A 27,665-nucleotide genomic window follows, 5' to 3' on the forward strand; every position below is an offset into this window, starting at 1 on the left:
TGACTTTTGTTTCTCTGGGGAAAGGCCATTGTTCCTCTCCTGGACCCGTAGGCCCAGAGTGGCCGGCCGCCTGCTGAAATTCCGCATGGATCAGGATACCTCCCAGATGGAAGGTGCCCCCACAGGCAACTGTGGCTGGTTTGACAGTGCCAAGTGCCTCCTGCAAACTGACATCAGGAACCTGGCCTGGTGACTTTTGTTTTTCTGGGGAAAGGACATGGTTCATGTCCGGGGCCCGGTGGCCCGGAGTGGCTGGCTGCCTTCTGAAATTCCTCACAGTTGAGGATACCTCCCAGATGGAAGGTGCCCCCACAGGCAACTGTGGCTGGTTTGACAGTGCCTAGTGCCTCCTGCAAACTGACATCAGGAACCTGGCCTGGTGACTTTTGTTTTTCTGGGGAAAGGCCATCGTTCCTCTCCTGGACCTGTAGGCCCGGAGTGGCCGGCAGCCTGCTGAAATTCACATGGATCAGGATACCTCCCATCTGGAAAAGTGCCCCCACAGGCACCTGTGGCTGGTTTGACAGTGCCTAGTGCCTCTTGAAAACTGACATCAGGAACCTGGCCTGGTGACTTTTGTTTCTCTGGGGAAAGGCCATGGTTCATATCCTGGACCAGTTAGACCGGGGAGGCCGGCTGCCTACTGGAATTCAGAACGGATCAGGATACCTACCAGGCCGAAAATATCACCACAGGCACCTGTGGCTGGTTTGACAGTGCCATGTGCCTCCTGCAAACTGACATCAGGAACCTGGCCTGGTGACTTTTGTTTCTTTGGGGAAAGGCCATGGTTCATATCCTGGACCAGTTGGACCAGAGAGGCCGGCTGCCTGCTGAAATTCTGAACGGATCAGGATACCTCCCAGATGCAAGTGCCCCCACAGGCACCTGCGATTTGTTTGACAGTGCCAAGTGCCTCCTGCAAATTGACATCAGGAACCTGGCCTGGTGACTTTTGTTTCTCTGGGGAAAGGCCATAGATGGTGTCCAGTGCCCGGTGGCCCGGAGTGGCTGGCTGCCTGCTGAAATTCCACAAGGATCACGATACCTGCCAGACCGAAAGTACCACCGCAGGCAACTGTGGCTGGTTTGAGAGTGCCAAGTGCCTCCTGCAAACTGACATCAGGAACCTGGCCTGGTGACTTTTGTTTCTCTGGGGAAAGGTCATCATTCTTGTCCGGGGCCCACTGGCCCGGAGTGGCCGGCTGCCTGCTGAAATTCCTCACGGTTGAGGATACCTCCCAGACGCAAGGTGCTCCCACAGGCAACTGTGGCTGGTTTGACAGTGCCAAGTGCCTCCTGCAAATTGACATCAGGAACCTGGCCTGGTGACTTTTGTTTCTCTGGGGAAAGGCCATGGTTCATATCCTGGACCAGTTGGACCGGAGTGGCCGGCTGTCTGCTGAAATTCCGAACGGATCGGGATGCCGCCCAGATGCAAGGTGCCCCCACAGGCACCTGCGGTTGGTTTGAGAGTGCCAAGTGCCTCCTGCAAACTGACATCAGGAACCTGGCCTGGTGACTTTTGTTTCTCTGGGGAAAGGCCATGGTTCCTATCCTGGACCAGTTGGACCAGAGAGGCTGGCTGCCTGCTGAAATTCCGAACGAATCAGGATACCTCCCAGATGCAAAGTGCCCCCACAGGCACCTGCGATTTGTTTGACAGTGTCAAGTGCCTCCTGCAAATTGACATCAGGAACCGGGCCTAGTGACTTTTGTTTCTCTGGGGAAAGGCCATAGATGATGTCCAGTGCCCGGTGGCCCAGAGTGGCCGGCTGCATGCTGAAATTCCGAACCGATCAGAATACGTCCCGGATGCAATGTGCCCACACAAGCAACTGTGGTTGGTTTGAGAGTGCCTAGTGCCTCCGGCAAACTGATATCAGGAACCTGGCCTGGTGACTTTTGTTTCTCTGGGGAAAGGCCATAGATCGTGTCCAGTGCCCGGTGGCCCGGAGTGGTCGGCTGCCTGCGGAAATTCCGCACGGATCAGGATACCTCCCAGACCGAAAGTACCACCACAAGCAACTGTGGCTGGTTTGACAGTGCCTAGTGCCTCCTGCAAACTGACATCAGGAACCTGGCCTGGTGACTTTTGTTTCTCTGGGGAAAGCCCATCGTTCGTATCCAGGGCCGGGTAGCCCGTAGTGGCCTTCTGCCTGCTGAAATTGAACACGGATCAGGACCGCCCATATGCAAGGTGCCCCCACAGGCAACTGCGGCTGGTTTGACAGTGCCTAGTGCCTCCGGCAAACTGACATGAGGAACCTGCCCTGGAGACTTTTGTTTCTCTGGGGAATGGCCATGGTTCATGTCCAGCGCCACGTGGCCCGCAGTGGCCTGCGGCCTGCTGAAATTCCGCACGGATCAGGATACCTCCCATACCGAAAGTACCACCACAGGCAACTGTGGCTGGTTTGACAGTGCCAAGTGCCTCTTGCAAACTGACATCAGGAACCTGGCCTGGTGACTTTTGCTTCTCTGGGAAAGGGCCATCATTCTTGTCCAGTGCCCAGTGGACCGGAGTGGCCGGCTGCCTGCTGAAATTCCGAACGAATCAGGATACCTCCCAGATGCAAAGTGCCCCCAGAGGCACCTGCGATTTGTTTGACAGTGTCAAGTGCCTCCTGCAAACTGACATCAGGAACCTGGCCTGGTGACTTTTGCTTCTCTGGGAAAGGGCCATCATTCTTGTCCAGTGCCCAGTGGACGTGAGTGGCCAGCTGCCTGCTGAAATTCCGCACGGATCAGGATACCTCCCAGATGCAAGGTGCCCCCACTAGGCAACTGTGGCTGGTTTGAGAGTGCCAAGTGCCTCCTGCAAACTGACATCAGGAACCTGGCCTGGTGACTTTTGTTTCTCAGGGGAAAGGTCATCATTCTTGTCCGGGGCCCGGTGCCCCAGAGTGGCTGGCTGCCTTGTGAAATTCCTCACGGTTGAGGATACCTCCCAGACGCAAGGAGCCCCCAGAGGAAACTGTGGCTGGTTTGAGAGTGCCAACTGCCTCCTGCAAACTGACATCAGGAACCTGGCCTGGTGACTTTTGTTTCTCTGGGGAAAGGCCATGGTTCATATCCTGGACCAGTTGGACCGGAGTGGCCGGCTGCCTGCTGAAATTCCGAACGGATCAGGATGCCGCCCAGATGCAAGGTGTCCCCACAGGCACCTACGGTTGGTTTGACAGTGCCCAGTGCCTCCTGCAAACTGACATCAAGAACCTGGCCTGGTGACTTTTGTTTCTCTGGGGAAAGGCCATAGATGATGTCCAGTGCCCGGTGGCCCGGAGTGGCCGGCTGCCTGCTGAAATTCCGCACGGGTCAGGACACCTCCCACATGCAAGGTGCCCCCACAGGCAACTGTGGCTGGTTTGACAGTGCCAAGTGCCTCCTGCAAACTGACATCAGGAACCTGGCCTGGTGACTTTCGTTTCTCTGGGGAATGGCCAGGGTTCGTGTCAAGTACCCGTAGGCCCGGAATGGCCGGCAGCCTGCTGAAATTCCAAACCGATCAGGATACCTCCCAGACCGAAAATACCACCACAGGCAACTGTGGCTGGTTTGACAGTGCCAAGTGCCTCCTGCAAACAGACATTAGGAACCTGGCCTGGTGAGTTTTGTTTCTCTGGGGAAAGGCCATGGTTCACGTCCAGGTCCGGGTGGCCCGGAGTGGCCGGCTGCCTGCTGAAATTCCGCGCGTATGAGGATACCGCCCAGATGCATGGTGCCCGCGCAGGCAATAGTGGCTGGTTTGAGACTGCCAAGTGCCTCCTGCAAACTGACATCAGGAACCTGGCCTGGTGACTTTTGTTTCTCTGGGGAAAGGCCATCATCCCTATCCAGGGCCCCGCGGCCCGGAGTGGCCGACTGCCTGCTGAAATTCCGCATGGATCAGGATACCTCCCAGATGCAAGGTGCTCCCACAGGCAACAGTGGCTGGATTGACAGTGCCAAGTGCCTCCTGCAAACTGACATCAGGAACCTGGCCTGGTGCTTTTGTTTCTCTGGGGAAAGGCCATTGTACATTTCCTGGGCCTGGTGGCCCCTAGTGGCCGGCCGCCTGCTGAAATTCCGCATGGATCAGGATACCTCCCAGACCGAAAGTACCACCACAGCAACTGTGGCTGGTTTGACAGTGCCAGGTGCCTCCTGCAAACTGACATCAGGACCCTGGCCTGGGGAGGTGTCTTTCTCAGAGGAAAAACCAGTGTTCTTGTCCCACGTCCTGTAACCCGGAGTGGCCGGCTGCCTGCCGAAATTCTCAACGTCTCAATATACATCCTAGAAGCAAGGCGCCACAATAGGCAATTGTGGCGGATTGGACAGTGCCAAATGCCTCCTGCAAATTGACATCAGGAACATGGCATGCTGAGTTTTGCTTCTGTCAGAAAAAGTTCATGGTTCATGTCCAGGTTGAGGTGACCCGGCGTGGCAGGGTGTCTCTTAAAATTCCAAACATCTCAGGATGGCTCCCAGAATCAAGGCGCCACCACAGGCACCTGTGGGTGGTTGGACAGTGCCAAGTGCCTCCTGCAAACTGACGTCAGGAACTTGGCCTGGTGAGTTTTGTTTCTCACAGAAAAGGCCATCGTTGGTGTCCAGGGTCCGGTGGCCAGGAGAGGACTGGTGCCTGCTGAAATTGCGAACATCCCAATATACCAGCCTGAAGCAAGGTGCCACCAGAGGCAACTGTGGCTGGTTGGACAGTGCGAAGTTCCTTCAGAATATGGACATCAGGGACCTGGCCTGGTGACTTTTGTTTCTCTGGGGAAAGGCCATAGTTCCTGGGCAGGTTCCGGTGGACCGTAGCGGCACGGTGCTTCTTAAAATTCCGAACATCTCAAGACATCTCCCAGAAGCAAGGCACCACCATAGGCAAGTGTGGCTGGTTCGACAGGGCCAAGTGCCTCCTGCAAATCGACATCAGGAACCTGGCCTGGTGACTTTTGTTTCTCTGGGGAAAGGTCATCATTCTTGTCCGGGGCCCGCTGGCCCGGAGTAGCCGGCGTAGTGCTGAAATTCCTCACGGTTGAGGATACCTCCCAGATGAAAGGAGGCCGCAGAGGAAACTGTGGCTGGTTTGACAGTGCCAAGTGCCTCCTGCAAACTGACATCAGGAACCTGGCCTGGTGACTTTTGTTTCTCAGGGGAAAGGCCATGGTTCATATCCTGGACCAGTTGGACCTGAGAGGCCAGCTGCCTGCTGAAATTCCGAACGGATCAGGATGCCGCCCAGATGCAAGGTGCCCCCAAAGGCACCTGCAGTTGGTTTGACAGTGCCAAGTGCCTCTTGCAAACTGACATCAGGAACCTGGCCTGGTGAGTTTTGTTTCTCTGGGGAAAGGCCATAGATGATGTGCAGTGCCCGGTGGCCCGGAGTGGCCGGCTGCCTGCTGAAATTCCGCACGGATGAGGATACGTCCCAGATGCAAGGTGCCCCCACAGGCAACTGTGGCTGGTTTGACAGTGCCAAGTGCCTCCTGCAAACTGACATCAGGAACCTGGCCTGGTGACTTTTGTTTCTCTGGGGAAAGGCCATGGTTCATTTCCAGGGCCGGGTGGCCCGGAGTGGCTGGCTGCCAGCTGAAATTCCTCACAGTTGAGGATACCTCCCAGATGGAAGGTGCCCCCACAGGCAACTGTGGCTGGTTTGACAGTGCCTAGTGCCTCCTGCAAACTGACATCAGGAACCTGGCCTGGTGACTTTTGTTTCTCTGGGGAAAGGCCATTGTACGTGTCCAGGGCCTGATGGCCCGGAGTGGCCGGCTGCCTGCTGAAATTCCGCACGGATCAGGATACCTCCCAGACCGAAACTACCACCACAGGCAACTGTGGCTGGTTTGACAGTGCCAAGTGCCTCCTGCAAACTGACATCAGGAACCTGGCTTGGGGAGTTTTCTTTCTCTGGTGAAAGGCCAATGTACGTGTCCAGGGCCTGATGGCCCGGAGTGGCCGGCAGCCTGCTGAAATTCCGCACGTATGAGGATACATCCCAGATGCAAGGTGCCCCCACAGGCGACTGTGGCTGGTTTGACAGTGCCAAGTGCCTCCTGCAAACTGACATCAGGAACCTGGCCTGGTGACTTTTGTTTCTCTGGGGAAAGGCCATGGTTCATATACTGGGCACGTAGGACCGGAGAGACAGGCTGCCTACTGAAATTCCGAACGGATCTGGATGCCGCCCAGATGCAAGGTGCCCCCACAGGCACCTGCGGTTGGTTTGAGAGTGCCAAGTGCCTCCTGCAAACTGACATCAGGAACCTGGCCTGGTGATTTTGTTTCTCTGGGGAAAGGCCATGGTTCGTGTCCAGTGCCCGGTGGCCTGGAGTGGCCAGCTGCCTGCTGAAATTCCGCACGTATGAGGATACGTCCCAGATGCAAGGTGCCCCCACAGGCAACAGTGGCTGGATTGACAGTGCCAAGTGCCTCCTGCAAACTGACATCAGGAACCTGGCCTGGTGCTTTTGTTTCTCTGGGGAAAGGCCATTGTACGTTTCCTGGGCCTGGTGGCCCCTAGTGGCCGGCCGCCTGCTGAAATTCCGCATGGATCAGGATACCTCCCAGACCGAAAGTACCACCACAGGCAACTGTGGCTGGTTTGACAGTGCCAGGTGCCTCCTGCAAACTGACATCAGGACCCTGGCCTGGGGAGTTGTCTTTCTCAGAGGAAAAACCAGTGTTCTTGTCCCACGTCCTGTAGCCCGGAGTGGCCGGCTGCCTGCCGAAATTCTCAACGTCTCATTATACATCCTAGAAGCAAGGCGCCACAATAGGCAATTGTGGCGGATTGGACAATGCCAAATGCCTCCTGCAAATTGACATCAGGAACATGGCATGCTGAGTTTTGCTTCTGTCAGAAAAAGTTCATGGTTCATGTCCAGGTTGAGGTGACCCGGCGTGGCAGGGTGTCTCTTAAAATTCCAAACATCTCAGGATGGCTCCCAGAATCAAGGCGCCACCACAGGCACCTGTGGGTGGTTGGACAGTGCCAAGTGCCTCCTGCAAACTGACGTCAGGAACTTGGCCTGGTGAGTTTTGTTTCTCACAGAAAAGGCCATCGTTGGTGTCCAGGGTCCGGTGGCCAGGAGAGGACTGGTGCCTGCTGAAATTGCGAACATCCCAATATACCAGCCTGAAGCAAGGTGCCACCAGAGGCAACTGTGGCTGGTTGGACAGTGCGAAGTTCCTTCAGAATATGGACATCAGGGACCTGGCCTGGTGACTTTTGTTTCTCTGGGGAAAGGCCATAGTTCCTGGGCAGGTTCCGGTGGACCGTAGCGGCACGGTGCTTCTTAAAATTCCGAACATCTCAAGACATCTCCCAGAAGCAAGGCACCACCATAGGCAAGTGTGGCTGGTTCGACAGGGCCAAGTGCCTCCTGCAAATCGACATCAGGAACCTGGCCTGGTGACTTTTGTTTCTCTGGGGAAAGGTCATCATTCTTGTCCGGGGCCCGCTGGCCCGGAGTAGCCGGCGTACTGCTGAAATTCCTCACGGTTGAGGATACCTCCCAGATGAAAGGAGGCCGCAGAGGAAACTGTGGCTGGTTTGAGAGTGCCAAGTGCCTCCTGCAAACTGACATCAGGAACCTGGCCTGGTGACTTTTGTTTCTCAGGGGAAAGGCCATGGTTCATATCCTGGACCAGTTGGACCTGAGAGGCCAGCTGCCTGCTGAAATTCCGAACGGATCAGGATGCCGCCCAGATGCAAGGTGCCCCCAAAGGCACCTGCAGTTGGTTTGACAGTGCCAAGTGCCTCTTGCAAACTGACATCAGGAACCTGGCCTGGTGAGTTTTGTTTCTCTGGGGAAAGGCCATAGATGATGTGCAGTGCCCGGTGGCCCGGAGTGGCCGGCTGCCTGCTGAAATTCCGCACGGATGAGGATACGTCCCAGATGCAAGGTGCCCCCACAGGCAACTGTGGCTGGTTTGACAGTGCCAAGTGCCTCCTGCAAACTGACATCAGGAACCTGGCCTGGTGACTCTTCTTTCTCTGGAGAAAGGCCATGGTTCATTTCCAGGGCCGGGTGGCCCGGAGTGGCCAGCTGCCAGCTGAAATTCGTCACGGCTGAGGATACCTCCCAGACGCAAGGAGCCCCCAGAGGAGACTGTGGCTGGTTTGACAGTGCCAAGTGCCTCCTGCAAACTGACATCAGGAACCTGGCCTGGTGACTTTTGTTTCTCTGGGGAAAGGCCATTGTACATGTCCAGGGCCTGATGGCCCGGAGTGGCCGGCTGCCTGCTGAAATTCCGCACGGATCAGGATACCTCCCAGACCGAAAGTACCACCACAGGCAACTGTGGCTGGTTTGACAGTGCCAAGTGCCTCCTGCAAACTGACATCAGGAACCTGGCTTGGGGAGTTTTCTTTCTCTGGTGAAAGGCCAATGTACGTGTCCAGGGCCTGATGGCCCGGAGTGGCCGGCAGCCTGCTGAAATTCCGCACGTATGAGGATACATCCCAGATGCAAGGTGCCCCCACAGGCGACTGTGGCTGGTTTGACAGTGCCAAGTGCCTCCTGCAAACTGACATCAGGAACCTGGCCTGGTGACTTTTGTTTCTCTGGGGAAAGGCCATGGTTCATATACTGGGCACGTAGGACCGGAGAGACAGGCTGCCTACTGAAATTCCGAACGGATCTGGATGCCGCCCAGATGCAAGGTGCCCCCACAGGCACCTGCGGTTGGTTTGAGAGTGCCAAGTGCCTCCTGCAAACTGACATCAGGAACCTGGCCTGGTGATTTTGTTTCTCTGGGGAAAGGCCATGGTTCGTGTCCAGTGCCCGGTGGCCTGGAGTGGCCAGCTGCCTGCTGAAATTCCGCACGTATGAGGATACGTCCTAGATGCAAGGTGCCCCCTCAGGCAACAGTGGCTGGATTGACAGTGCCAAGTGCCTCCTGCAAACTGACATCAGGAACCTGGCCTGGTGCTTTTGTTTCTCTGGGGAAAGGCCATTGTACGTTTCCTGGGCCTGGTGGCCCCTAGTGGCCGGCCGCCTGCTGAAATTCCGCATGGATCAGGATACCTCCCAGACCGAAAGTACCACCACAGGCAACTGTGGCTGGTTTGACAGTGCCAGGTGCCTCCTGCAAACTGACATCAGGACCCTGGCCTGGGGAGTTGTCTTTCTCAGAGGAAAAACCAGTGTTCTTGTCCCACGTCCTGTAGCCCGGAGTGGCCGGCTGCCTGCCGAAATTCTCAACGTCTCAATATACATCCTAGAAGCAAGGCGCCACAATAGGCAATTGTGGCGGATTGGACAATGCCAAATGCCTCCTGCAAATTGACATCAGGAACATGGCATGCTGAGTTTTGCTTCTGTCAGAAAAAGTTCATGGTTCATGTCCAGGTTGAGGTGACCCGGCGTGGCAGGGTGTCTCTTAAAATTCCAAACATCTCAGGATGGCTCCCAGAATCAAGGCGCCACCACAGGCACCTGTGGGTGGTTGGACAGTGCCAAGTGCCTCCTGCAAACTGACGTCAGGAACTTGGCCTGGTGACTTTTGTTTCTCACAGAAAAGGCCATCGTTGGTGTCCAGGGTCCGGTGGCCAGGAGAGGACTGGTGCCTGCTGAAATTGCGAACATCCCAATATACCAGCCTGAAGCAAGGTGCCACCAGAGGCAACTGTGGCTGGTTGGACAGTGCGAAGTTCCTTCAGAATATGGACATCAGGGACCTGGCCTGGTGACTTTTGTTTCTCTGGGGAAAGGCCATAGTTCCTGGGCAGGTTCCGGTGGACCGTAGCGGCACGGTGCTTCTTAAAATTCCGAACATCTCAAGACATCTCCCAGAAGCAAGGCACCACCATAGGCAAGTGTGGCTGGTTCGACAGGGCCAAGTGCCTCCTGCAAATCGACATCAGGAACCTGGCCTGGTGACTTTTGTTTCTCTGGGGAAAGGTCATCATTCTTGTCCGGGGCCCGCTGGCCCGGAGTAGCCGGCGTACTGCTGAAATTCCTCACGGTTGAGGATACCTCCCAGATGAAAGGAGGCCGCAGAGGAAACTGTGGCTGGTTTGAGAGTGCCAAGTGCCTCCTGCAAACTGACATCAGGAACCTGGCCTGGTGACTTTTGTTTCTCAGGGGAAAGGCCATGGTTCATATCCTGGACCAGTTGGACCTGAGAGGCCAGCTGCCTGCTGAAATTCCGAACGGATCAGGATGCCGCCCAGATGCAAGGTGCCCCCAAAGGCACCTGCAGTTGGTTTGACAGTGCCAAGTGCCTCTTGCAAACTGACATCAGGAACCTGGCCTGGTGAGTTTTGTTTCTCTGGGGAAAGGCCATAGATGATGTGCAGTGCCCGGTGGCCCGGAGTGGCCGGCTGCCTGCTGAAATTCCGCACGGATGAGGATACGTCCCAGATGCAAGGTGCCCCCACAGGCAACTGTGGCTGGTTTGACAGTGCCAAGTGCCTCCTGCAAACTGACATCAGGAACCTGGCCTGGTGACTCTTCTTTCTCTGGAGAAAGGCCATGGTTCATTTCCAGGGCCGGGTGGCCCGGAGTGGCCAGCTGCCAGCTGAAATTCGTCACAGTTGAGGATACCTCCCAGACGCAAGGAGCCCCCAGAGGAGACTGTGGCTGGTTTGACAGTGCCAAGTGCCTCCTGCAAACTGACATCAGGAACCTGGCCTGGTGACTTTTGTTTCTCTGGGGAAAGGCCATTGTACATGTCCAGGGCCTGATGGCCCGGAGTGGCCGGCTGCCTGCTGAAATTCCGCACGGATCAGGATACCTCCCAGACCGAAAGTACCACCACAGGCAACTGTGGCTGGTTTGACAGTGCCAAGTGCCTCCTGCAAACTGACATCAGGAACCTGGCTTGGGGAGTTTTCTTTCTCTGGTGAAAGGCCAATGTACGTGTCCAGGGCCTGATGGCCCGGAGTGGCCGGCAGCCTGCTGAAATTCCGCACGTATGAGGATACATCCCAGATGCAAGGTGCCCCCACAGGCGACTGTGGCTGGTTTGACAGTGCCAAGTGCCTCCTGCAAACTGACATCAGGAACCTGGCCTGGTGACTTTTGTTTCTCTGGGGAAAGGCCATGGTTCATATACTGGGCACGTAGGACCGGAGAGACAGGCTGCCTACTGAAATTCCGAACGGATCTGGATGCCGCCCAGATGCAAGGTGCCCCCACAGGCACCTGCGGTTGGTTTGAGAGTGCCAAGTGCCTCCTGCAAACTGACATCAGGAACCTGGCCTGGTGATTTTGTTTCTCTGGGGAAAGGCCATGGTTCGTGTCCAGTGCCCGGTGGCCTGGAGTGGCCAGCTGCCTGCTGAAATTCCGCACGTATGAGGATACGTCCTAGATGCAAGGTGCCCCCTCAGGCAACAGTGGCTGGATTGACAGTGCCAAGTGCCTCCTGCAAACTGACATCAGGAACCTGGCCTGGTGCTTTTGTTTCTCTGGGGAAAGGCCATTGTACGTTTCCTGGGCCTGGTGGCCCCTAGTGGCCGGCCGCCTGCTGAAATTCCGCATGGATCAGGATACCTCCCAGACCGAAAGTACCACCACAGGCAACTGTGGCTGGTTTGACAGTGCCAGGTGCCTCCTGCAAACTGACATCAGGACCCTGGCCTGGGGAGTTGTCTTTCTCAGAGGAAAAACCAGTGTTCTTGTCCCACGTCCTGTAGCCCGGAGTGGCCGGCTGCCTGCCGAAATTCTCAACGTCTCAATATACATCCTAGAAGCAAGGCGCCACAATAGGCAATTGTGGCGGATTGGACAATGCCAAATGCCTCCTGCAAATTGACATCAGGAACATGGCATGCTGAGTTTTGCTTCTGTCAGAAAAAGTTCATGGTTCATGTCCAGGTTGAGGTGACCCGGCGTGGCAGGGTGTCTCTTAAAATTCCAAACATCTCAGGATGGCTCCCAGAATCAAGGCGCCACCACAGGCACCTGTGGGTGGTTGGACAGTGCCAAGTGCCTCCTGCAAACTGACGTCAGGAACTTGGCCTGGTGACTTTTGTTTCTCACAGAAAAGGCCATCGTTGGTGTCCAGGGTCCGGTGGCCAGGAGAGGACTGGTGCCTGCTGAAATTGCGAACATCCCAATATACCAGCCTGAAGCAAGGTGCCACCAGAGGCAACTGTGGCTGGTTGGACAGTGCGAAGTTCCTTCAGAATATGGACATCAGGGACCTGGCCTGGTGACTTTTGTTTCTCTGGGGAAAGGCCATAGTTCCTGGGCAGGTTCCGGTGGACCGTAGCGGCACGGTGCTTCTTAAAATTCCGAACATCTCAAGACATCTCCCAGAAGCAAGGCACCACCATAGGCAAGTGTGGCTGGTTCGACAGGGCCAAGTGCCTCCTGCAAATCGACATCAGGAACCTGGCCTGGTGACTTTTGTTTCTCTGGGGAAAGGTCATCATTCTTGTCCGGGGCCCGCTGGCCCGGAGTAGCCGGCGTACTGCTGAAATTCCTCACGGTTGAGGATACCTCCCAGATGAAAGGAGGCCGCAGAGGAAACTGTGGCTGGTTTGACAGTGCCAAGTGCCTCCTGCAAACTGACATCAGGAACCTGGCCTGGTGACTTTTGTTTCTCAGGGGAAAGGCCATGGTTCATATCCTGGACCAGTTGGACCTGAGAGGCCAGCTGCCTGCTGAAATTCCGAACGGATCAGGATGCCGCCCAGATGCAAGGTGCCCCCAAAGGCACCTGCAGTTGGTTTGACAGTGCCAAGTGCCTCTTGCAAACTGACATCAGGAACCTGGCCTGGTGAGTTTTGTTTCTCTGGGGAAAGGCCATAGATGATGTGCAGTGCCCGGTGGCCCGGAGTGGCCGGCTGCCTGCTGAAATTCCGCACGGATGAGGATACGTCCCAGATGCAAGGTGCCCCCACAGGCAACTGTGGCTGGTTTGACAGTGCCAAGTGCCTCCTGCAAACTGACATCAGGAACCTGGCCTGGTGACTCTTCTTTCTCTGGAGAAAGGCCATGGTTCATTTCCAGGGCCGGGTGGCCCGGAGTGGCCAGCTGCCAGCTGAAATTCGTCACAGTTGAGGATACCTCCCAGACGCAAGGAGCCCCCAGAGGAGACTGTGGCTGGTTTGACAGTGCCAAGTGCCTCCTGCAAACTGACATCAGGAACCTGGCCTGGTGACTTTTGTTTCTCTGGGGAAAGGCCATTGTACATGTCCAGGGCCTGATGGCCCGGAGTGGCCGGCTGCCTGCTGAAATTCCGCACGGATCAGGATACCTCCCAGACCGAAAGTACCACCACAGGCAACTGTGGCTGGTTTGACAGTGCCAAGTGCCTCCTGCAAACTGACATCAGGAACCTGGCTTGGGGAGTTTTCTTTCTCTGGTGAAAGGCCAATGTACGTGTCCAGGGCCTGATGGCCCGGAGTGGCCGGCAGCCTGCTGAAATTCCGCACGTATGAGGATACATCCCAGATGCAAGGTGCCCCCACAGGCGACTGTGGCTGGTTTGACAGTGCCAAGTGCCTCCTGCAAACTGACATCAGGAACCTGGCCTGGTGACTTTTGTTTCTCTGGGGAAAGGCCATGGTTCATATACTGGGCACGTAGGACCGGAGAGACAGGCTGCCTACTGAAATTCCGAACGGATCTGGATGCCGCCCAGATGCAAGGTGCCCCCACAGGCACCTGCGGTTGGTTTGAGAGTGCCAAGTGCCTCCTGCAAACTGACATCAGGAACCTGGCCTGGTGATTTTGTTTCTCTGGGGAAAGGCCATGGTTCGTGTCCAGTGCCCGGTGGCCTGGAGTGGCCAGCTGCCTGCTGAAATTCCGCACGTATGAGGATACGTCCTAGATGCAAGGTGCCCCCTCAGGCAACAGTGGCTGGATTGACAGTGCCAAGTGCCTCCTGCAAACTGACATCAGGAACCTGGCCTGGTGCTTTTGTTTCTCTGGGGAAAGGCCATTGTACGTTTCCTGGGCCTGGTGGCCCCTAGTGGCCGGCCGCCTGCTGAAATTCCGCATGGATCAGGATACCTCCCAGACCGAAAGTACCACCACAGGCAACTGTGGCTGGTTTGACAGTGCCAGGTGCCTCCTGCAAACTGACATCAGGACCCTGGCCTGGGGAGTTGTCTTTCTCAGAGGAAAAACCAGTGTTCTTGTCCCACGTCCTGTAGCCCGGAGTGGCCGGCTGCCTGCCGAAATTCTCAACGTCTCAATATACATCCTAGAAGCAAGGCGCCACAATAGGCAATTGTGGCGGATTGGACAATGCCAAATGCCTCCTGCAAATTGACATCAGGAACATGGCATGCTGAGTTTTGCTTCTGTCAGAAAAAGTTCATGGTTCATGTCCAGGTTGAGGTGACCCGGCGTGGCAGGGTGTCTCTTAAAATTCCAAACATCTCAGGATGGCTCCCAGAATCAAGGCGCCACCACAGGCACCTGTGGGTGGTTGGACAGTGCCAAGTGCCTCCTGCAAACTGACGTCAGGAACTTGGCCTGGTGACTTTTGTTTCTCACAGAAAAGGCCATCGTTGGTGTCCAGGGTCCGGTGGCCAGGAGAGGACTGGTGCCTGCTGAAATTGCGAACATCCCAATATACCAGCCTGAAGCAAGGTGCCACCAGAGGCAACTGTGGCTGGTTGGACAGTGCGAAGTTCCTTCAGAATATGGACATCAGGGACCTGGCCTGGTGACTTTTGTTTCTCTGGGGAAAGGCCATAGTTCCTGGGCAGGTTCCGGTGGACCGTAGCGGCACGGTGCTTCTTAAAATTCCGAACATCTCAAGACATCTCCCAGAAGCAAGGCACCACCATAGGCAAGTGTGGCTGGTTCGACAGGGCCAAGTGCCTCCTGCAAATCGACATCAGGAACCTGGCCTGGTGACTTTTGTTTCTCTGGGGAAAGGTCATCATTCTTGTCCGGGGCCCGCTGGCCCGGAGTAGCCGGCGTACTGCTGAAATTCCTCACGGTTGAGGATACCTCCCAGATGAAAGCAGGCCGCAGAGGAAACTGTGGCTGGTTTGACAGTGCCAAGTGCCTCCTGCAAACTGACATCAGAAACCTGGCCTGGTGACTTTTGTTTCTCAGGGGAAAGGCCATAGATGATGTGCAGTGCCCGGTGGCCCGGAGTGGCCGGCTGCCTGCTGAAATTCCGCACGGATGAGGATACGTCCCAGATGCAAGGTGCCCCCACAGGCAACTGTGGCTGGTTTGACAGTGCCTAGTGCCTCCTGCAAACTGACATCAGGAACCTGGCCTTGTGACTTTTGTTTCTCTGGGGAAAGGCCATTGTTCATGTCCAGGGCCAGGTGGCCCGGAGTGGCCAGCTGCCAGCTGAAATTCCGCACGGATCAGGATACCTCCCAGACGCAAGGAGCCCCCAGAGGAGACTGTGGCTGGTTTGACAGTGCCAAGTGCCTCCTGCAAACTGACATCAGGAACCTGGCCTGGTGACTTTTGTTTCTCTGGGGAAACGCCATGGTTCATATCCTCGACCTGTATGCCCGGAGTGGCCGGCTGCCTGCTGAAATTCCACACGGATCAGGATACCTCCCAAATGGAAGGTGCTTCCACAGGCACCTGTGGCTGGTTTGACAGTGCCAAGTGCCTCCTTCAAACTGACATCAGGAACCTGGCCTGGTGACTTTTGTTTCTCTGGGCAAGCGCCATCATCCTTGTCCGGGGCCCGGTGGCCCGGCGTGGCCGGCAGCCTGCTGAAATTCCGAACCGATCAGGATACCTCCCAGACCGAAAACACCACCACAGGCAACTGTGGCTGGTTTGACAGCGCCAAGTGCCTCCTGCAAACTGACATCAGGAACCTGGCCTGGTGACTTTTGTTTCTCTGGGGAAAGGCCATTGTTCATGTCCAGGCCCGGGTGGCCCGGAGTGGCCAGCTGCCAGCTGAAATTCCGCACTTATGAGGATACATCCCAGATGCAAGGTGCCCCCACAGGCAACTGTGGCTGGTTTGACAGTGCCAAGTGCCTCCTGCAAACTGACATCAGGAACCTGGCCTGGTGACTTTTGTTTCTCTGGGGAAAGGCCATGGTTCATATCCTGGACCAGTTAGACCGGGGAGGCCGGCTGCCTGCTGAAATTCAGAACGGATCAGGATACCTACCAGGCCGAAAATATCACCACAGGCACCTGTGGCTGGTTTGACAGTGCCATGTGCCTCCTGTAAACTGACATCAGGAACCTGGCCTGGTGACTTTTGTTTCTCTGGGGAAAGGCCATGCTTCATATCCTGGACCTGTAGGCCCGGAGTGGCCGGCTCCCTGCTGAAATTCCGAATGGATCAGGATACATCCCAGATGCAATGTGCCCCCACTAGGCAACTGTGGCTGGTTTGACAGTGCCAAGTGCCTCCTGCAAACTGACATCAGGAACCTGGCCTGGTGACTTTCGTTTCTCTGGGGAAAGGCCATAGATGATGTGCAGTGCCCGGTGGCCCGGAGTGGCCGGCTGCCTGCTGAAATTCCTCACGTATGAGGATACATCCCAGATGCATGGTGCCCGCGCAGGCAACAGTGGCTGGTTTGAGAGTGCCAAGTGCCTCCTGCAAACTGACATCAGGAACCTGGCCTGGTGACTTTTGTTTCTCTGGGGAAAGGCCATCGTCCCTATCCAGGGCCTGATGGCCCGGAGTGGCCGGCTGCCTGCTGAAATTCCGCACGGATCAGGATACCTCCCAGACCGAAACTACCACCACAGGCAACAGTGGCTGGATTGACAGTGCCAAGTGCCTCCTGCAAACTGACATCAGGAACCTGGCTTGGGGAGTTTTCTTTCTCTGGTGAAAGGCCAATGTACGTGTCCAGGGCCTGATGGCCCGGAGTGGCCGGCAGCCTGCTGAAATTCCTCACGGTTGAGGATACCTCCCAGATGAAAGGTGCCCCCACAGGCAACTGTGGCTGGTTTGACAGTGCCAAGTGCCTCCTGCAAACTGACATCAGGACCCTGGCCTGGTGAGTTGTCTTTCTCAGAGGAAAAGCCAGTGTTCTTGTCCCACGTCCTGTAGCCCGGAGTGGCCGGCTGCCTGCCGAAATACTCAACGTCTCAATATACATCCTAGAAGCAAGGCGCCACAATAGGCAATTGTGGCGGATTGGACAGTGCCAAATGCCTCCTGCAAATTGACATCAGGAACATGGCCTGCTGAGTTTTGCTTCTGTCAGAAAAAGTTCATGGTTCATGTCCAGGTTGAGGTGACCCGGCGTGGCAGGGTGTCTCTTAAAATTCCAAACATCTCAGGATGGCTCCCAGAATCAAGGCGCCACCACAGGCACCTGTGGGTGGTTGGACAGTGCCAAGTGCCTCCTGCAAACTGACGTCAGGAACTTGGCCTGGTGACTTTTGTTTCTCACAAGAAAGGCCATCGTTGGTGTCCAGGGTCCGGTGGCCAGGAGAGGACTGGTGCCTGCTGAAATTGCGAACATCCCAATATACCAGCCTGAAGCAAGGTGCCACCAGAGGCAACTGTGGCTGGTTGGACAGTGCGAAGTTCCTTCAGAATATGGACATCAAGGACCTGGCCTGGTGACTTTTGTTTCTCTGGGGAACGGCCATAGTTCCTGGGCAGGTTCCGGTGGACCGTAGCGGCACGGTGCTTCTTAAAATTCCGAACATCTCAAGACATCTCCCAGAAGCAAGGCACATCCATAGGCAAGAGTGGCTGGTTCGACAGGGCCAAGTGCCTCCTGCAAATCGACATCAGGAACCTGGCCTGGTGACTTTTGTTTCTCTGGGGAAAGGTCATCATTCTTGTCCAGGGCCCGGTGGCCCGGAGTGTCCGGCGTACTGCTGAAATTCCTCACGGTTGAGGATACCTCCCAGACGCAAGGTGCTCCCTCAGGCAACTGTGGCTGGTTTGACAGTGCCAAGTGCCTCCTGCAAACTGACATCAGGAACCTGGCCTGGTGACTTTTGTTTCTCTGGGGAAAGGCCATGGTTCATGTCCAGGGCCCAGTGGCCCGGAGTGGCTGGCTGCGTGCTGAAATTCCTCACGGTTGAGGATACCTCCCAGATGAAAGGAGCCCGCAGAGGAAACTGTGGCTGGTTTGACAGTGCCAAGTGCCTCCTGCAAACTGACATCAGGAACCTGGCCTGGTGACTTTTGTTTCTCTGGGGAAAGGCCATGGTTCATATCCTGGACCAGTTGGACCGGAGTGGCCGGCTGTCTGCTGAAATTCCGAACGGATCGGGATGCCGCCCAGATGCAAGGTGCCCCCACAGGCACCTGCGGTTGGTTTGAGAGTGCCAAGTGCCTCCTGCAAACTGACATCAGGAAACTGGCCTGGTGACTTTTGTTTCTCTGGGGAAAGGCCATAGATGATGTCCAGTGCCCGGTGGCCCGGAGTGGCCGGCTGCATGCTGAAATTCCGCACGGATCAGGATACCTCCCAGATGCAAGGTGCCCCCACAGGGAATTGTGGCTGGTTTGACAGTGCCAAGTGCCTCCTGCAAACTGACATCAGGAACCTGGCCTGGTGACTTTTGTTTCTCTGGGGAAAGGCCATCGTTCCTATCCTGGACCAGTTGGACCAGAGAGGCCGGCTGCCTGCTGAAATTCCGAACGAATCAGGATATCTCCCAGATGCAAAGTGCCCCCACAGGCACCTGCGATTTGTTTGACAGTGTCAAGTGCCTCCTGCAAACTGACATCAGGAACCTTGCCTAGTGACTACTGTTTTTCTGGGGAAAGGCCATCATTCTTGTCCGGGGCCCGGTGGCCCGGCGTGGCCGGCAGTCTGCAGAAATTCCGAACCGATCAGGATACCTCGCAGACCGAAAATACTACCACAGGCACCTGTGGCTGGTTTGACAGTGCCAAGTGCCTCCTGCAAACTGACATCAGGAACCTGGCCTGGTGACTTTTGTTTCTTTGGGGAAAGGCCATCATTCTTGTCCGGGGCCCGGTGACCCGGAGGTGCTGGCTTCCTGGTGAAATTCCGAACGGATCAGGATACATCCCAGATGCAAGTGCCCCCACAGGCACCTGCGATTTGTTTGAGAGTGCCAAGTGCCTCCTGCAAATTGACATCAGGAACCTGGCCTGGTGACTTTTGTTTCTCTGGGGAAAGGCCATCGTCCCTATCCAGGGCCCCGCGGCCCGGAGTGGCCGGCTGCCTGCTGAAGTTCCGCACGGATCAGGATACCTCCCAGAGTGAAAGTACCACCACAGGCAACTGTGGCTGGTTTGACAGTGCCAAGTGCCTCCTGCAAACTGACATCAGGAACCTGGCCTGGTGACTTTTGTTTCTCTGGGGAAAGGCCATGGTTCATGTCCAGGGCCTAGTGGCCCGCAATGGCCGGCTGCCTGCTGAAATTCCGCATGGGTCAGGATACCTCCCAGACCGAAAGTACCACCATAGGCAACTGTGGCTGGTTTGACAGTGCCTAGTGCCTCCTGTAAACTGACATCTGGAACCTGGCCTGGTGAGTTTTGTTTCTCTGGGGAAGGGCCATCATTCTTGGCCAGTGCCCAGTGGACCGGAGTGGCCGGCTGCCTGCTGAAATTCCGCACGGATAAGGATACCTCCCAGATGCAAGGTGCCCCCACTAGGCAACTGTGGCTGGTTTGACAGTGCCAAGTGCCTCCTGCAAACTGACATCAGGAACGTGGCCTGGTGACTTTTGTTTCTCTGGGGAAAGGCCATCATACTTTTCCGGGGCCCGGTGTCCCGGAGTGGCTGGCTGCCAGCTGAAATTCCGAACGGATCAGGATACCTCCCAGATGAAAGGAGCCCCAAAAGGGAACTTTGGCTGGTTTGACAGTGCCTAGTGCCTCCTCCAAACTGACATCAGGAACCTGGCCTGGTGACTTTTGTTTCTCTGGGGAAAGGACATTGTTCCTCTCCTGGACCCGTAGGCCCAGAGTGGCCGGCCGCCTGCTGAAATTCCGCATGGATCAGGTTGCCTCCCAGATAGAAAGCGCCCCCACAGGCAACAGTGGCTGGTTTGACAGTGCCAAGTGCCTCCTGCAAACTGACATCAGGAACCTGGCCTGGTGATTTTTGTTTTTCTGGGGAAAGGACATGGTTCATGTCCGGGGCCCGGTGGCCCGGAGTGGCTGGCTGCCTTCTGAAATTCCTCACAGTTGAGGATACCTCCCAGATGCATGGTGCCCCCACAGGCAACTGTGGCTGGTTTGAGAGTGCCAAGTGCCTCCTGCAAACTGACATCAGGAACCTGGCCTGGTGACTTTTGTTTTTCTGGGGAAAGGCCATCGTTCCTCTCCTGGACCTGTAGGCCCGGAGTGGCCGGCAGCCTGCTGAAATTCACATGGATCAGGATACCTCCCATCTGGAAAAGTGCCCCCACAGGCACCTGTGGCTGGTTTGACAGTGCCAAGTGCCTCTTGAAAATTGACATCAGGAACCTGGCCTGGTGACTTTTGTTTCTCTGCGGAAAGGCCATGGTTCATATCCTGGACCAGTTAGACCGGGGAGGCCGGCTGCCTACTGGAATTCAGAACGGATCAGGATACCTACCAGGCCGAAAATATCACCACAGGCACCTGTGGCTGGTTTGACAGTGCCATGTGCCTCCTGCAAACTGACATCAGGAACCTGGCCTGGTGACTTTTGTTTCTTTGGGGAAAGGCCATGGTTCATATCCTGGACCAGTTGGACCAGAGAGGCCGGCTGCCTGCTGAAATTCTGAACGGATCAGGATACATCCCAGATGCAAGTGCCCCCACAGGCACCTGCGATTTGTTTGACAGTGCCAAGTGCCTCCTGCAAATTGACATCAGGAACCTGGCCTGGTGACTTTTGTTTCTCTGGGGAAAGGCCATAGATGGTGTCCAGTGCCCGGTGGCCCGGAGTGGCTGGCTGCCTACTGAAATTCCACAAGGATCACGATACCTGCCAGACCGAAAGTACCACCGCAGGCAACTGTGGCTGGTTTGAGAGTGCCAAGTGCCTCCTGCAAACTGACATCAGGAACCTGGCCTGGTGACTTTTGTTTCTCTGGGGAAAGGTCATCATTCTTGTCCGGGGCCCACTGGCCCGGAGTGGCCGGCTGCCTGCTGAAATTCCTCACGGTTGAGGATACCTCCCAGACGCAAGGTGCTCCCACAGGCAACTGTGGCTGGTTTGACAGTGCCAAGTGCCTCCTGCAAATTGACATCAGGAACCTGGCCTGGTGACTTTTGTTTCTCTGGGGAAAGGCCATGGTTCATATCCTGGACCAGTTGGACCGGAGTGGCCGGCTGTCTGCTGAAATTCCGAACGGATCGGGATGGCGCCCAGATGCAAGGTGCCCCCACAGGAACCTGCGGTTGGTTTGAGAGTGCCAAGTGCCTCCTGCAAACTGACATCAGGAACCTGGCCTGGTGACTTTTGTTTCTCTGGGGAAAGGCCATAGATGATGTCCAGTGCCCGGTGGCCCGGAGTGGCCGGCTGCATGCTGAAATTCTGAACCGATCAGAATACGTCCCGGATGCAATGTGCCCACACAAGCAACTGTGGTTGGTTTGACAGTGCCTAGTGCCTCCTCCAAACTGACATCAGGAACCTGGCCTGGTGACTTTTGTTTCTCTGGGGAAAGGACATTGTTCCTCTCCTGGACCCGTAGGCCCAGAGTGGCCGGCCGCCTGCTGAAATTCCGCATGGATCAGGTTGCCTCCCAGATAGAAAGCGCCCCCACAGGCAACTGTGGCTGGTTTGACAGTGCCAAGTGCCTCCTGCAAACTGACATGAGGAACCTGGCCTGGTGATTTTTGTTTTTCTGGGGAAAGGACATGGTTCATGTCCGGGGCCCGGTGGCCCGGAGTGGCTGGCTGCCTTCTGAAATTCCTCACAGTTGAGGATACCTCCCAGATGCATGGTGCCCCCACAGGCAACTGTGGCTGGTTTGAGAGTGCCAAGTGCCTCCTGCAAACTGACATCAGGAACCTGGCCTGGTGACTTTTGTTTTTCTGGGGAAAGGCCATCGTTCCTCTCCTGGACCTGTAGGCCCGGAGTGGCCGGCAGCCTGCTGAAATTCACATGGATCAGGATACCTCCCATCTGGAAAAGTGCCCCCACAGGCACCTGTGGCTGGTTTGACAGTGCCAAGTGCCTCTTGAAAATTGACATCAGGAACCTGGCCTGGTGACTTTTGTTTCACTGGGGAAAGGCCATGGTTCATATCCTGGACCAGTTAGACCGGGGAGGCCGGCTGCCTACTGGAATTCAGAACGGATCAGGATACCTACCAGGCCGAAAATATCACCACAGGCACCTGTGGCTGGTTTGACAGTGCCATGTGCCTCCTGCAAACTGACATCAGGAACCTGGCCTGGTGACTTTTGTTTCTTTGGGGAAAGGCCATGGTTCATATCCTGGACCAGTTGGACCAGAGAGGCCGGCTGCCTGCTGAAATTCTGAACGGATCAGGATACATCCCAGATGCAAGTGCCCCCACAGGCACCTGCGATTTGTTTGACAGTGCCAAGTGCCTCCTGCAAATTGACATCAGGAACCTGGCCTGGTGACTTTTGTTTCTCAGGGGAAAGGCCATAGATGGTGTCCAGTGCCCGGTGGCCCGGAGTGGCCGGCTGCCTACTGAAATTCCACAAGGATCACGATACCTGCCAGACCGAAAGTACCACCGCAGGCAACTGTGGCTGGTTTGAGAGTGCCAAGTGCCTCCTGCAAACTGACATCAGGAACCTGGCCTGGTGACTTTTGTTTCTCTGGGGAAAGGTCATCATTCTTGTCCGGGGCCCACTGGCCCGGAGTGGCCGGCTGCCTGCTGAAATTCCTCACGGTTGAGGATACCTCCCAGACGCAAGGTGCTCCCACAGGCAACTGTGGCTGGTTTGACAGTGCCAAGTGCCTCCTGCAAATTGACATCAGGAACCTGGCCTGGTGACTTTTGTTTCTCTGGGGAAAGGCCATGGTTCATATCCTGGACCAGTTGGACCGGAGTGGCCGGCTGTCTGCTGAAATTCCGAACGGATCGGGATGCCGCCCAGATGCAAGGTGCCCCCACAGGAACCTGCGGTTGGTTTGAGAGTGCCAAGTGCCTCCTGCAAACTGACATCAGGAACCTGGCCTGGTGACTTTTGTTTCTCTGGGGAAAGGCCATAGATGATGTCCAGTGCCCGGTGGCCCGGAGTGGCCGGCTGCATGCTGAAATTCTGAACCAATCAGAATACGTCCCGGATGCAATGTGCCCACACAAGCAACTGTGGTTGGTTTGACAGTGCCTAGTGCCTCCGGCAAACTGACATCAGGAACCTGGCCTGGTGACTTTTGTTTCTCTGGGGAAAGGCCATAGATCGTGTCCAGTGCCCGGTGGCCCGGAGTGGTCGGCTACCTGCGGAAATTCCGCACGGATCATGATACCTCCCAGACCGAAAATACCACCACAGGCAACTGTGGCTGGTTTGACAGTGCCTAGTGCCTCCTGCAAACTGACATGAGGAACCTGGCCTGGTGAGTTTTGTTTCTCTGGGGAAAGCCCATCGTTCGTATCCAGGGCCAGGTAGCCCGTAGTGGCCTTCTGCCTGCTGAAATTCCACACGGATCAGGACCGCCCATATGCAAGGTGACCCCACAGGCAACTGCGGCTGGTTTGACAGTGCCACGTGCCTCCTGCAAACTGACATCAGGAACCTGGCCTAGTGACTTTTGTTTCTCTGGGGAAAGGCCATGGTTCATATCCTGGACCGTAGGCCCGGAGTGGCCGGCTGCCTGCTGAAATTCCGAACGGACCAGGATGCCGCGCAGATGCAAGGTGTCCCCACAGGCACCTGTGGTTGGTTTGACAGTGCCCAGTGCCTCCTGCAAACTGACATCAGGAACCTGGCCTGGTGATTTTCGTTTCTCTGGGGAATGGCCATGGTTCATGTCCAGCGCCAGGTGGCCCGCAGAGGCCCGCTGCCTGCTGAAATTCCACATGGATCAGGATACCTCCCATACCGAAAGTAACACCACAGGCAACTGTGGCTGGTTTGACAGTGCCAAGTGCCTCCTGCAAACTGACATCAGGAACCTGGCCTGGTGACTTTTGTTTCTCTGGGGAAAGGCCATCATTCTTGTCCGGGGCCCGGTGGTCCGGCGTGACCGGCAGCCTGCAGAAATTCCGAAACGATCAGGATACCTCCCAGACCGACAATACTACCACAGGCACCTGTGGCTGGTTTGACAGTACCAAGTGCCTCCTGCAAACTGACATCAGGAACCTGGCCTGCTGACTTTTGTTTCTCGAGGGAAAGGCCATCATTCTTGTCCGGGGCCCGGTGCCCCGGAGTGGCTGGCTGCCTTGTGAAATTCCTCACGGTTGAGGATACCTCCCAGACGCAAGGAGCCCCCAGAGGAAACTGTGGCTGGTTTGACAGTGCCAAGTGCCTCCTGCAAACTGACATCAGGAACCTGGCCTGGTGACTTTTGTTTCTCTGGGGAAAGGCCATCGTCCCTATCCAGGGCCCCGCGGCCCGGAGTGGCCGGCTACCTGCTGAAGTTCCGCACGGATCAGGATACCTCCCAGAGTGAAAGTACCACCACAGGCAACTGTGGCTGGTTTGACAGTGCCAAGTGCCTCCTGCAAACTGACATCAGGAACCTGGCCTGGTGACTTTTGTTTGTCTGGTGAAAGGCCATTGTACGTTTCCAGGGCCTGATGGCCCGGGGTGGCCGGCTGCCTGCTGAAATTCCGCACGGATCAGGATACCTCCCAGACGGAACGTACCACCACAGGCAACAGTGGCTGGTTTGACAGTGCCTAGTGCCTCCTGCAAACTGACATCAGGAACCTGGCCTGGTGACTTTTGCTTCTCTGGGAAAGGGCCATCATTCTTGTCCAGTGCCCAGTGGACCGGAGTGGCCGGCTGCCTGCTGAAATTCCGCACGTATGAGGATACGTCCCAGATGCAAGGTGCCCCCACAGGCAACAGTGGCTGGATTGACAGTGCCAAGTGCCTCCTGCAAACTGACATCAGGAACCTGGCCTGGTGCTTTTGTTTCTCTGGGGAAAGGCCATTGTACGTTTCCTGGGCCTGGTGGCCCCTAGTGGCCGGCCGCCTGCTGAAATTCCCCATGGATCAGGATACCTCCCAGACCGAAAGTACCACCACAGGCAACTGTGGCTGGTTTGACAGTGCCAGGTGCCTCCTGCAAACTGACATCAGGACCCTGGCCTGGGGAGTTGTCTTTCTCAGAGGAAAAACCAGTGTTCTTGTCCCACGTCCTGTAGCCCGGAGTGGCCGGCTGCCTGCCGAAATTCTCAACGTCTCAATATACATCCTAGAAGCAAGGCGCCACAATAGGCAATTGTGGCGGATTGGACAGTGCCAAATGCCTCCTGCAAATTGACATCAGGAACATGGCATGCTGAGTTTTGCTTCTGTCAGAAAAAGTTCATGGTTCATGTCCAGGTTGAGGTGACCCGGCGTGGCAGGGTGTCTCTTAAAATTCCAAACATCTCAGGATGGCTCCCAGAATCAAGGCGCCACCACAGGCACCTGTGGGTGGTTGGACAGTGCCAAGTGCCTCCTGCAAACTGACGTCAGGAACTTGGCCTGGTGAGTTTTGTTTCTCACAGAAAAGGCCATCGTTGGTGTCCAGGGTCCGGTGGCCAGGAGAGGACTGGTGCCTGCTGAAATTGCGAACATCCCAATATACCAGCCTGAAGCAAGGTGCCACCAGAGGCAACTGTGGCTGGTTGGACAGTGCGAAGTTCCTTCAGAATATGGACATCAGGGACCTGGCCTGGTGACTTTTGTTTCTCTGGGGAAAGGCCATAGTTCCTGGGCAGGTTCCGGTGGACCGTAGCGGCACGGTGCTTCTTAAAATTCCGAACATCTCAAGACATCTCCCAGAAGCAAGGCACCACCATAGGCAAGTGTGGCTGGTTCGACAGGGCCAAGCGCCTCCTGCAAATCGAAATCAGGAACCTGGCCTGGTGACTTTTGTTTCTCTGGGGAAAGGTCATCATTCTTGTCCGGGGCCCGCTGGCCCGGAGTAGCCGGCGTACTGCTGAAATTCCTCACGGTTGAGGATACCTCCCAGATGAAAGGAGGCCGCAGAGGAAACTGTGGCTGGTTTGACAGTGCCAAGTGCCTCCTGCAAACTGACATCAGGAACCTGGCCTGGTGACTTTTGTTTCTCAGGGGAAAGGCCATGGTTCATATCCTGGACCAGTTGGACCTGAGAGGCCAGCTGCCTGCTGAAATTCCGAACGGATCAGGATGCCGCCCAGATGCAAGGTGCCCCCAAAGGCACCTGCAGTTGGTTTGACAGTGCCAAGTGCCTCCTGCAAACTGACATCAGGAACCTGACCTGGTGACTTTTGTTTCTCTGGGGAAAGGCCATAGATGATGTGCAGTGCCCGGTGGCCCGGAGTGGCCGGCTGCCTGCTGAAATTCCGCACGGATGAGGATACGTCCCAGATGCAAGGTGCCCCCACAGGCAACTGTGGCTGGTTTGACAGTGCCAAGTGCCTCCTGCAAACTGACATCAGGAACCTGGCCTGGTGACTCTTCTTTCTCTGGAGAAAGGCCATGGTTCATTTCCAGGGCCGGGTGGCCCGGAGTGGCCAGCTGCCAGCTGAAATTCGTCACGGCTGAGGATACCTCCCAGACGCAAGGAGCCCCCAGAGGAGACTGTGGCTGGTTTGACAGTGCCAAGTGCCTCCTGCAAACTGACATCAGGAACCTGGCCTGGTGACTTTTGTTTCTCTGGGGAAAGGCCATTGTACGTGTCCAGGGCCTGATGGCCCGGAGTGGCCGGCTGCCTGCTGAAATTCCGCACGGATCAGGATACCTCCCAGACCGAAACTACCACCACAGGCAACTGTGGCTGGTTTGACAGTGCCAAGTGCCTCCTGCAAACTGACATCAGGAACCTGGCTTGGGGAGTTTTCTTTCTCTGGTGAAAGGCCAATGTACGTGTCCAGGGCCTGATGGCCCGGAGTGGCCGGCAGCCTGCTGAAATTCCGCACGTATGAGGATACATCCCAGATGCAAGGTGCCCCCACAGGCGACTGTGGCTGGTTTGACAGTGCCAAGTGCCTCCTGCAAACTGACATCAGGAACCTGGCCTGGTGACTTTTGTTTCTCTGGGGAAAGGCCATGGTTCATATACTGGGCACGTAGGACCGGAGAGACAGGCTGCCTACTAAAATTCCGAACGGATCTGGATGCCGCCCAGATGCAAGGTGCCCCCACAGGCACCTGCGGTTGGTTTGAGAGTGCCAAGTGCCTCCTGCAAACTGACATCAGGAACCTGGCCTGGTGATTTTGTTTCTCTGGTGAAAGGCCATGGTTCGTGTCCAGTGCCCGGTGGCCTGGAGTGGCCAGCTGCCTGCTGAAATTCCGCACGTATGAGGATACGTCCCAGATGCAAGGTGCCCCCACAGGCAACAGTGGCTGGATTGACAGTGCCAAGTGCCTCCTGCAAACTGACATCAGGAACCTGGCCTGGTGCTTTTGTTTCTCTGGGGAAAGGCCATTGTACGTTTCCTGGGCCTGGTGGCCCCTAGTGGCCGGCCGCCTGCTGAAATTCCGCATGGATCAGGATACCTCCCAGACCGAAAGTACCACCACAGGCAACTGTGGCTGGTTTGACAGTGCCAGGTGCCTCCTGCAAACTGACATCAGGACCCTGGCCTGGGGAGTTGTCTTTCTCAGAGGAAAAACCAGTGTTCTTGTCCCACGTCCTGTAGCCCGGAGTGGCCGGCTGCCTGCCGAAATTCTCAACGTCTCAATATACATCCTAGAAGCAAGGCGCCACAATAGGC

Source organism: Passer domesticus, chromosome 11, assembly GCF_036417665.1.
Source record: "Passer domesticus isolate bPasDom1 chromosome 11, bPasDom1.hap1, whole genome shotgun sequence".
NCBI classification, from domain to species: Eukaryota; Metazoa; Chordata; class Aves; order Passeriformes; family Passeridae; genus Passer; species Passer domesticus.